Here is an 11623-nt window from a genome sequence, read left to right on the forward strand (position 1 = left end):
CTTCTTCCAACCAAAATGCACACTTTGAAAACTTAGCGTACAAATCTTCCTTCCTCAATACTTCTAACACCTTTCTCAAATGTTCACCGTGTTCTTGGTCATTCTTTGAGTAAATAAGTATGTCATCAATGAAAACAATGACAAACTTGTCAAGGTATGGTCCACACACTCGGTTCATAAGGTCCATGAACACAGCTGGTGCGTTAGTCAATCTAAACGGCATAACCATAAACTCGTAATGACCATAACGCGTCCTAAAAGCAGTTTTTGGAATATCATCCTCCTTTACTCGCATTTGATGATATCCAGAACGTAAATTGATCTTCGAATAAACCGACGAGCCTTGTAGTTGATCAAATAAGTCGTCAATTCTCGGCAGTGGATAATGGTTTTTAATGGTAAGTTTGTTCAACTCTCTGTAGTCAATACACAACCTAAATGTACCATCTTTCTTCTTGACAAACAAAACAGGAGCTCCCCATGGTGACGTGCTTGATCGAATGAAACCACGTTCTAATAGTTCTTGCAGTTGGCTTTGCAGTTCTTTCATCTCACTGGGTGCGAGTTTGTAAGGAGCACGAGCTATTGGTGCAGCTCCTGGTATAAGATCTATTTAAAATTCAACAGATCGATGTGGAGGTAGTCCCGGCAATTCTTTCGGAAATACATCGGGAAATTCTTTTGCGACAAAAACATCATTGATGCTCTTTTCTTCAGTTTGTACTTTCTCGACATGTGCTAGAACAGCATAGCAACCGTTTCTTATTAGTTTTTGGGCCTTCAAATTACTAATAAGATGTAACTTCGTGTTGCCCTTTTCTCCGTACACCATTAAGGGTTCTCCTTCTTCTCGTACAATGCGAATTGCATTTTCGTAACATACAATCTCTGCTTTCATCTTCTTCAGCCAGTCCATGCCCACTATTACATCAAAACTCCCTAACTCTACTGGTATCAAATCAATCTTAAATATTTCGCTACCCAGTTTAATTTCTCGATTCCGGCATATATTATCTGCTGAAATTAATTTACCGTTTGATAATTCGAGTAAAAATTTACTATCCAACGGCGTCAATGGACAACTTAATTTAGCACAAAAATCTCTACTCATATAGCTTCTATCCGCACCCGAATCAAATAAAACGTAAGCAGATTTATTGTCAATAAGAAATGTACCCGTAACAAGCTCCAGGTCTTCCTGTGCCTCTGCCGCATTAATATTGAAAACTCTTCCGCTGCCTTGTCCATTCGTGTTCTCCTGGTTCGGGCAATTTCTAATAATGTGGCCCAGTTTTCCACATTTATAACAAACTACATTGGCATAACTTGCTCCGACACTACTTGCTCCGCCATTACTCGTTCCGACACCATTTGTTCCTTTCGTTCTGTTAACCCCTGGTCCGTAGACCTCACACTTCACCGCGCTATGACCATTTCTTTTACACTTGTTGCAAAATTTGGTGCAGAACCCCGAGTGATACTTTTCACACCTTTGGCATAGTTGCTTCTGATTGTTATTGTTGTTGTGGTTGTTATTGTTATTGGGATGATTGTTGTTGTTGTTGTTGTTGTTATTGTTGTTGTTGTTGTTGGGCCGTTTGTTGTAGTTGCGATTGATGTTGCGATTGTTGGGATAGTTGTTGCGATTATTGTTGTAATTGCTGTTGTTGTTGTATTGGTGATTCTTATCACCGTTTTTCTCCCACTTTCTTTTGACTTGCTTTACATTGGCCTCTTCAGCAGTCTGTTCTTTAATTCTTTCTTCAATATGGTTCACTAGTTTGTGAGCCATTCTACATGCCTGTTGTATGGAGGGGGGCTCGTGTGAACTTATATCTTCTTGGATTCTTTCCGGTAATCCTTTCACAAACGCGTCGATCTTCTCTTCCTCATCTTCGAACGCTCCCGGACACAATAGGCACAATTCTGTGAATCGTCTTTCATATGTGGTAATATCAAACCCTTGGGTTCGTAACCCTCTAAGTTCTGTCTTGAGCTTATTGACCTCGGTTCTTGGACGGTACTTCTCGTTCATCAAGTGCTTGAATGCGGACCACGGTAGTGCGTACTCATCATCTTATCCCACTTGCTCTAGATAGGTACTCCACCATGTTAACGCAGAACCTGTGAAGGTATGCGTAGCGTACTTCACTTTGTCCTCTTCAGTACACTTACTTATGGCAAACACATATTCGACCTTCTCGGTCCACCGTTTCAATACGATCGGTCCTTCGGTTCCATCAAATTCCAAAGGTTTGCAGGCAGTGAATTCTTTGTAGGTGCATCCTACACGATTTCCTGTACTGCTAGATCCAAGGTTATTGTTGGTATGTAGCACAGCCTGTACTGCGGCTATGTTTAAAGCTAGAAAAGTACGAAATTCCTCTTCATTCATATTCACAGTGTGTCGAGTAGTCGGTGCCATTTCCTTCAAAATAGTCAAATGGAACAAGTTAATCATACAGAATATTAAGAGTAGTTAATAGTATTTCGTAGCATAATATGAACTCATTTATAAAAGCTTTTTCTTCATATTAGCGTTTTATAAGTTTAAATTCGGGTAGTACCTACCCGTTAAGTTCATACTTAGTAGCTAATATACAATTCAACTACTACAATTCTATATGAAACCTGATTATAATAATATCATGCGTTCAAACTTTTATACAATATTTTACAAACTTACAATACCACTTATTTTACATAAAGCATGAAATATAGCACACAATAACTTTGATACAAGATAGTTGTGAAGATAATTCTAGCTAGTACACAAGTCGTTCAGCAAAGGCAATAAAGACACGTAATTCATACGTCCAGAAACAAGTCATGCATTCTGGTTTTACTAGGACTACTTCCCATCCTTGGTCTTGTGGAACATAACCGTTATGGCCGTTGATAAGACAGCGTGTTGTAACGTCGTCAAAGGGACGAAGGTTACGTAATGACCAACAGTCTCGTAATAACCTAAAAACCACATTTCTTACCCCAATTACTGACTCCGTCACTTGTGGGAACATTTTGTTTAATAGTTGTAGCCCGATGTTCTTGTTCTCACTTTGGTGAGAAGCAAACATTAATAACCCGTAAACATAACATGCTTCTTTATGTTGCATGTTAGCCGCTTTTTCTAAATCACGAAGTCCTATATTCGGATATATTGAGTCAAAATAATTTCTTAACCTGTTGCGTAAAATAGCATTTGGGTTCCCCGCAATATATGCGTCAAAGTAAACACATCGTAACTTATGGATTTCCCAATGTGATATCCCCCATCTTTCGAATGAAAGCCTTTTATAAACCAAGACATTCTCGGAACGTTCTTCGAATGTCTTACAAACTGATCTCGCCTTAAATAGTTGTGCCGAAGAATTCTGACCGACTCTAGACAAGATTTCATCAATCATGTACCCGGGTAGGTCTCTTTAAATATTGGGTTATCCATATTGTGTTTTTATACTGTAAATTAGACAAGAGTTAGATTCATAAAAAAAAATACTTATTAATACAAGCAATTTTTACATATAACATAAAGCATAAGCACACTATATTACATATATTACACCACACGAATACAACTATCTTATTCTGACTCGTTCGTATCTACTTCTTCGATTTTGGTTCGTTTTGCCAAGTTTCTAGGGATATATGATGTTCCCCTAATACTAGCTGTCATTTTCCACAACGGTTTAGAAAAACCTGGTGGTTTAGAGGTTCCCGGGTCATTGTTACAACTTAAGGACTTCGGGGGTTGACGATACATATAAAGTTCATCGGGGTTGGAATTAGATTTCTCTATTTTTATGCCCTTTCCCTTATTATTTTCTGTTGCCTTTTTAAATTCAGTTAAGGTAATTTCTATAACATCATCGGAATTCTCGTCGGAATCCGATTCATCGGAGAATTCGTAATCCTAACAATATTTTGCTTCCTTGGCGGAAACACCATTGACCATAATTAACCTTGGTCGGTTGGTTGAGGAATTTCTTTTACTTAACCGTTTTATTATTTCCCCCACCGGTTCTATTTCCTCCTCCGGTTCCTCCTCTTCCGGTTCTGATTCTTCTTCCGGTTCTGATTCTTCTTCCGATTCTGATTCTTCTTCCGGTTCCTCTTCGGGAACTTGTGAATCAGTCCAATATATATTCGACTCTTCGTTATTATTAGGTGAGTCAATGGGATTTGTGCTAGAGGTAGACATCTATCACACAATATCAAACATGTTATGAGATTAATATATCACATAATATATACATGTTAATAATATATAGTTTCCAACAAAATTTGTTAAGCAATCATTTTTCAAGTAAACACAGTCGAAGTCCAGACTCACTAATGCATCCTAACAAACTCGATAAGACACACTAATACAAAATTCTGGTTCTCTAAGACCAACGCTCGGATACCAACTGAAATGTCCCGTTCTTATTGATTAAAAACGTTCCATCTTAATTGATTTCGTTGCGAGGTTTTGACCTCTATATGAGACGTTTTTCAAAGACTGCATTCATTTTAAAACAAACCATAACCTTTATTTCATCAATAAAGGTTTAAAAAGCTTTACGTAGATTATCAAATAATGATAATCTAAAATATCCTGTTTACACACGACCATTACATAATGGTTTACAATACAAATATGTTACAACGAAATAAGTTTCTTGAATGCAGTTTTTACACAATATCATACAAGCATGGACTCCAAATCTCGTCCTTATTTAAGTATGCGACAGCGGAAGCTCTTAATAATCACCTGAGAATAAACATGCTTAAAACGTCAACAAAAATGTTGGTGAGTTATAGGTTTAACCTATATATTATCAAATCATAATAATAGACCACAAGATTTCATATTTCAATACACATCCCATACATAGAGATAAAAATCATTCATATGGTGAACACCTGGTAACCGACATTAACAAGATGCATATTTAAGAATATCCCCATCATTCCGGGACACCCTTCGGATATGATATAAATTTCGAAGTACTAAAGCATCCGGTACTTTGTATGGGGTTTGTTTGGCCCAATAGATCTATCTTTAGGATTCGCGTCAATTAGGGTGTCTGTTCCATAATTCTTAGATTACCAGACTTAATAAAAAGGGGCATATTCGACTTCGATAATTCAACCATAGAATGTAGTTTCACATACTTGTGTCTATTTTGTAAATCATTTATAAAACCTGCATGTATTCTCATCCCAAAAATATTAGATTTTAAAAGTGGGACTATAACTCACTTTCACAGATTTTTTACTTCGTCGGGAAGTAAGACTTGGCCACTAGTCGATTCACGAACCTATAACAAATATGTACATATATATCAAAGTATGTTCAAAATATATTTATAACACTTTTAATACATTTTGATGTTTTAAGTTTATTAAGTCAGCTGTCCTCGTTAGTAACCTACAACTAGTTGTCCACAGTTAGATGTACAGAAATAAATCGATATATTTTATCTTGAATCAATCCACGACCCAGTGTATACATATCTCAGTATTGATCACAACTCAAACTATATATATTTTGAAATCAACCTCAACCCTGTATAGCTAACTCCAACATTCACATATAGAGTGTCTATGGTTGTTTCGAAATATATATAGATGTGTCGACATGATAGGTCGAAACATTGTATACGTGTCTATGGTATCTCAAGATTACATAATATACAATACAAGTTGATTAAGTTATGGTTGGAATAGATTTGTTACCAATTTTCACGTAGCTAAAATGAGAAAAATTATCCAATCTTGTTTTACCCATAACTTCTTCATTTTAAATCCGTTTTGAGTGAATCAAATTGCTATGGTTTCATATTGAACTCTAATTTAAGAATCTAAACAGAAAAGTATAGGTTTATAGTCGGAAAATTAAGTTACATGTCAATTACTAAAGAGGTAGTCATTTCCGTCGAAAAAACGACATCTTGATGACCATTTTGGAAAACATACTTTCACTTTGAGTTTAACCATGATTTTTGGATATAGTTTCATGTTCATAATAAAAATCATTTTTCCAAAAGTATAGCTTTTAAATAAAAGTTCTTCTTAGCTTTTAATTATCCCAACCAAAACAGCCCCCGGTTTTACTACGACGGCGTATATCCAGTTTTATGGTGTTTTTCGTGTTTCCAGGTTTTAAATCATTAAGTTAGCATATCATATAGATATAGAACATGTTTTTAGTTGATTTTAAAAGTCAAGTTAGAAGGATTAACTTTTGTTTGCGAACAAGTTTAGAATTAACTAAACTATGTTCTAGTGATTACAAGTTTAAACCTTCGAATAAGATAGCTTTATATGTATGAATCGAATGATGTTATGAACATCATTACTACCTCAAGTTTTCTGGATAAAGCTACTAGAAATGAGAAAAATGGATCTAGCTTCAAAGGATCCTTGGATGGCTTGAAAGTTCTTGAAGCAGAATCATGACACGAAAACAGTTCAAGTAAGATTTTCACTCGAAATAAGATTGTTATAGTTATAGAAATTGAATTAAAGTTTGAATATGATTAATACCTTGTATTAGAAAGATAACCTACTGTAAGTAACAAAGGTTTCTTGATCTTGGATGATTACTTGGAATGGATTTATAAAACTTGGAAGTAAACTTGCAATCTTGGAAATATTCTTGATTTTATGAAACTAGAACTTTTGGAATTTATGAAGAACACTTAGAACTTGAAGATAGAACTTGAGAGAGATCAATTAGATGAAGAAAATTGAAGAATGAAAGTGTTTGTAGGTGTTTTTGGTCGTTGGTGTATGGATTAGATATAAAGGATATGTAATTTTGTTTTCATGTAAATAAGTCATGAATGATTACTCATATTTTTGTAATTTTATGAGATATTTCATGCTAGTTGCCAAATGATGGTTCCCACATATATTAGGTGACTCACATGGGCTGCTAATAGCTGGTCATTGGAGTGTATATACCAATAGTACATACATCTAAAAGTTGTGTATTGTACGAGTACGAATACAGGTGCATACGAGTAGAATTGTTGATGAAACTGAACGAGGATGTAATTGTAAGCATTTTTGTTAAGTAGAAGTATTTTGATAAGTGTCTTGAAGTCTTTCAAAAGTGTATGAATACATATTAAAACACTACATGTATATACATTTTAACTGAGTCGTTAAGTCATCGTTAGTCGTTACATGTAAGTGTTGTTTTGAAACCTTTAGGTTAACGATCTTGTTAAATGTTGTTAACCTAATGTTTATAATATCAAAAGAGATTTTAAATTATTATATTATCATGATATTATGATGTACGAATATCTCTTAATATGATATATATACATTAAATGTCGTTACAACGATAATCGTTACATATATGTCTCGTTTCAAAATCATTAAGTTAGTAGTCTTGTTTTTACATATGTAGTTCATTGTTAATATACTTAATGATATGTTTACTTTTAATAATATCATGTTAACTATATATATATATATCCATATATATGTCATCCTATAGTTTTTACAAGTTTTAACGTTCGTGAATCACCGGTCAACTTGGATGGTCAATTGTCTATATGAAACCTATTTCAATTAATCAAGTCTTAACAAGTTTGATTGCTTAGCATGTTGGAAACACTTAATCATGTAAATAACAATTTCATTTAATATATATATATAAACATGGAAAAGTTCGGGTCACTACAATAATCCTATTAATACCAATGGTAATAATAATAATCATAATTTCAATATTTGGTGTTAGTTTAATAATAATAATAATAATAATAATAATAATAATAATAATAATAATAATAATAATAATAATAATAATAATAATAATAATAATAATAATAATAATAATAATAATAATAATAATAATAATATCAATAATAATAATAATAATCATAAAAGTAATAATAATAATAAATATAAAAAGTTACAACCTTTGAAGAAAGTAGCTTTAAAAATAATACGCCACTGCCATAGCTTGAACCCGAGACCTCTCAGTTAACACAACGCCCCTTCCATCCTTCTATCTTTTACTTTCTAAATTTTTTAGGATTTTAAATCTTATAACTCATTTTCTATTTCTGTTTCTAGCCTGCTACAGCCCAACCAAAATTTCGGCCCATCAATAGCAGCAGTCCAATTCGCTACTGGCCCAGTTAACTTATGGAAGTCCAGTAGCAGTTTGTTGTTTAATAAAAAAAAATTCTTGCAGCAGGCTAGGATTGAACCCGCGACTTTTCAAATAATTACATAATTTCGAAATAAACTTCTCTAATTAATAATCGAAATATCCAACAAGTATTACAATCATTTAATATTTACTTTTAATATACTTTATTTATATATCTAGATATATTTTAAGTAATAATTATTATAATATCCTATTTTTATTTTATTAATTTTTAATAACAACAACATATAATACTTCAAATTTTATTTTGAATTATTATTTATATATACATACACACATATCTATTTACAATTAATTATTCGTGAATCGTCGGGAGTAGTCAAAGGTCAAATGAATACATAAACACAGTTCACAGTTTTTGAGACTTCAACGTTACAGACTTTGCTTATCGTGTCGAAATCATAATAAGATTAAGTTTAAATTTGGTCAGAAATTCCCGGGTCGTCACACCATCAGTGGCAATGCCAGGTATGAGTGGGTCAACAGACTCAAGATGGAGCAAGAACCTAGCTTTTCAGGTTTCATACTCATCTTCATCGAATTTAGGTGGTCTATTGGATGACCCATTTTCAAGGTAAGCTGAGATTGTATATGCAGCCATAAGAGAATTCAGATCCAAGATATGAGATTATCAAGACTGAAGCTCTGATACCAGTTGTTGGTCCCTTGATTAACAACATGAGTATTGTAGAGGGGGTGAATACAATTCTTTTAATTAACTTAAGTGTTATCACAGTTTAGTATTCAAACATGCAATTTAAATAAGAGTCAAAGGTAATTTGCAACGGTTATTCTTTATTGATATGAATCACAAAGAATCGCAATGGTTCTTGGCAGAATAACAGTTGGTTGAATACAGATTACACCTAGATTATAGCTATAGAGGATATCTTAAGCTATTACACGTTTTGGACTCTATTTAAATAAACTCACACCACTACTTATTACAATAGTGAATACTTCTATTTATAGTAGTCCTATTATCCATGTTATTATTCCAATGTCCATTGGTACATAGGATGTCTGTACTTGTGGGGATAACTGCATCAGAGAGCGTGCTCTCCTCTTACCTCTTTGGTAGCTATTTGATAATTTGACACTTTACCCCCCCCCCCCTGTTTGGGGGGTCGACTTGAATTTATGGAAAAGGTGTGGGGAGCTTTGTTTGTGTAATGAAATTTAGTTAAATGTAAAAAAAAAAGAATGTGAAAGGATGAAAACGCCCCTAGTTACTATTCATAATTTTTGTTTGCAGGAACATCCCAATTCAGTTTGGCACCACCATTTGAATAAACAAATAGAATGTTGGGTTCCCTAGGCGTTGACAAAGTATTACACATGTCTGCACATGCGTTAAACTTCTGCATTCCCACGTGGTCTTGTAAGGTTACTTGTCAGCCGCTGACGCGTGTCCTTTTCTGCTCAACTTTGTCTTCGACTTCTGTTGAATAGTACAATTGATGTAGACCACTCAGGAAACCACTATGCTTGTAATGGAGCATAGCTGTCTTCGTGTAGTATGCTGATTACCAGCTATGCTGGTTCTTCTATGCTGAGTCACTTAATCTTCATAATTTTCTTGGCACTCATCCTGTGCTAATTGAAGAATACTGTCTACCTTATGCTGGTAGATTAGGCAGTATACTAGAACACTCGACACAATGATAATTGTTGTCTATGCATAACTAAACATTTGCTGGCTGCACATAATATTTTAGTGTACATAATTGCTGTTTTGTCATAATTAAATACTTAATTATTTTGGGGACTCAACAATAACCTAGTGTTAGAACCTGATCAATCCTAGGATACAAGGTAAGTGGTTATATTTTCTTAACGTCATAATAAGGTTTTGTACCTACGTATAGATAGTTCCCTATCTGTCAGAGAAGAGTTACCAGTTTAAGTTGTGATTAGAGTAAGTAACCTAGCATTCATTGAATATTAGTTTACTCAAAAGCATGGTTCGCGCCAGAAACAAGATCCTTGAGGTGTTGTAAGATGATTCGAGGTTGAGTAATTGATCGCAAAGGATAGACTTTTAGCCCGGTTAGCAGTACCTTAGGGTATTTAAGATTGCACATCTGTTAACGTTATGAGCATAACTAAGTGTTAGGTGGAGATTTTGATAGCAGTTAAAACAACAAGTATTAAGAAAAGCTAGGACCTTCCTTTAGGTGTACCACTTTATTCATGTACCTAGGATTCCATCCATAAGATAATTTAAACCCATTAAGGTTAACGTTGTGAGTAGGTATATCTGTCTTAGTCAGAATCTTCAAAGCCTGCACTCTTAGTGACAAATTAATTAGGTTAATTACCCGATTTATTGAGGTTTTGTGTTCGTTCTAGGAAGTAAAACCAAAAATTCTCCGTCAATATTAAATAAAGCATACCTATCCTTTTATTATTTAAATGTTCTATGTTTTACTTAAATTAAACCAATCTATCATCGCTTGTATTTAGGTTTGACTTTAGGAAAACTGTGATCCCACATTATCAATAATCGTACAAAAATACGAACCTGAGTTATACTTGTTGCTTACTCGTTATAGAAGGAAAAGTAGGTGACATATAGCTAGGAAACCCAGCTAAATATAAATTATAAAACCACTGCCTCCCTCTGGTAACTTAGATTGACGATTTACGACCTGACAACACCGCATAAATAAAATCATTCAATTTAGTCATATCAGTAGGATACGAACATTTATTTAAGTAATTAAGGATATAACACTATAAGAGATGACATGTGTGTAGTAAAAGGAAAGAAACAAGAAAAAAGGACTATGGGTTAGTGTTCATGCCCTAGTAGTATATACTAACAAGTTTTGGGGTCAACTGCACTTTGCCAGAGTCGAAATGTGGTTGACCATGTAAGAGCTTTTAACGGATATTGCTACTAAATGTCTGTGTAAACTTTTTTTCGTACATAACTATATGTTTTTAGTTGAAATAATTTAAGTTAATGATCCTAACGTAACCTCAAAAACAATAGTTATAAGTTTAAGTAAAATCAACAACAACAAAAACATTAGACATATACAAAGAGCAAATTCCAAGTTGAAAAAAAAAGTTTGACATATCCATAATTAAAAATAACAATTTATACTTGAAGATATATGGAGTATTGAATATATGAGATTTTTGTAAATGTAAATTTAAATGTTACTATGCTTCTTTTAGGTCCTAATTATGATCCAACCTAGAATAAAAAAAGAAAAACAGCAACCAGGTTTAAAAACCCTGTTCATTAAGTTGATAAGCACCGTCCATGACCATTCCTCTAAGCTTCCTTTTGCGATTTAACTAAGACATTATTATTTTATTGTTTAACTAAATGGAATTTTAAGTCTCGAGATCCATCCCAAAATAAAATAATAAAAAAAAACAGCAACCGGGTTTCAAAACCCCATTCATTAAGTTGATAAGCACTGCCCATGA

Source organism: Rutidosis leptorrhynchoides, chromosome 10 (genome assembly GCF_046630445.1).
Source record: "Rutidosis leptorrhynchoides isolate AG116_Rl617_1_P2 chromosome 10, CSIRO_AGI_Rlap_v1, whole genome shotgun sequence".
Taxonomy (NCBI): domain Eukaryota; kingdom Viridiplantae; phylum Streptophyta; class Magnoliopsida; order Asterales; family Asteraceae; genus Rutidosis; species Rutidosis leptorrhynchoides.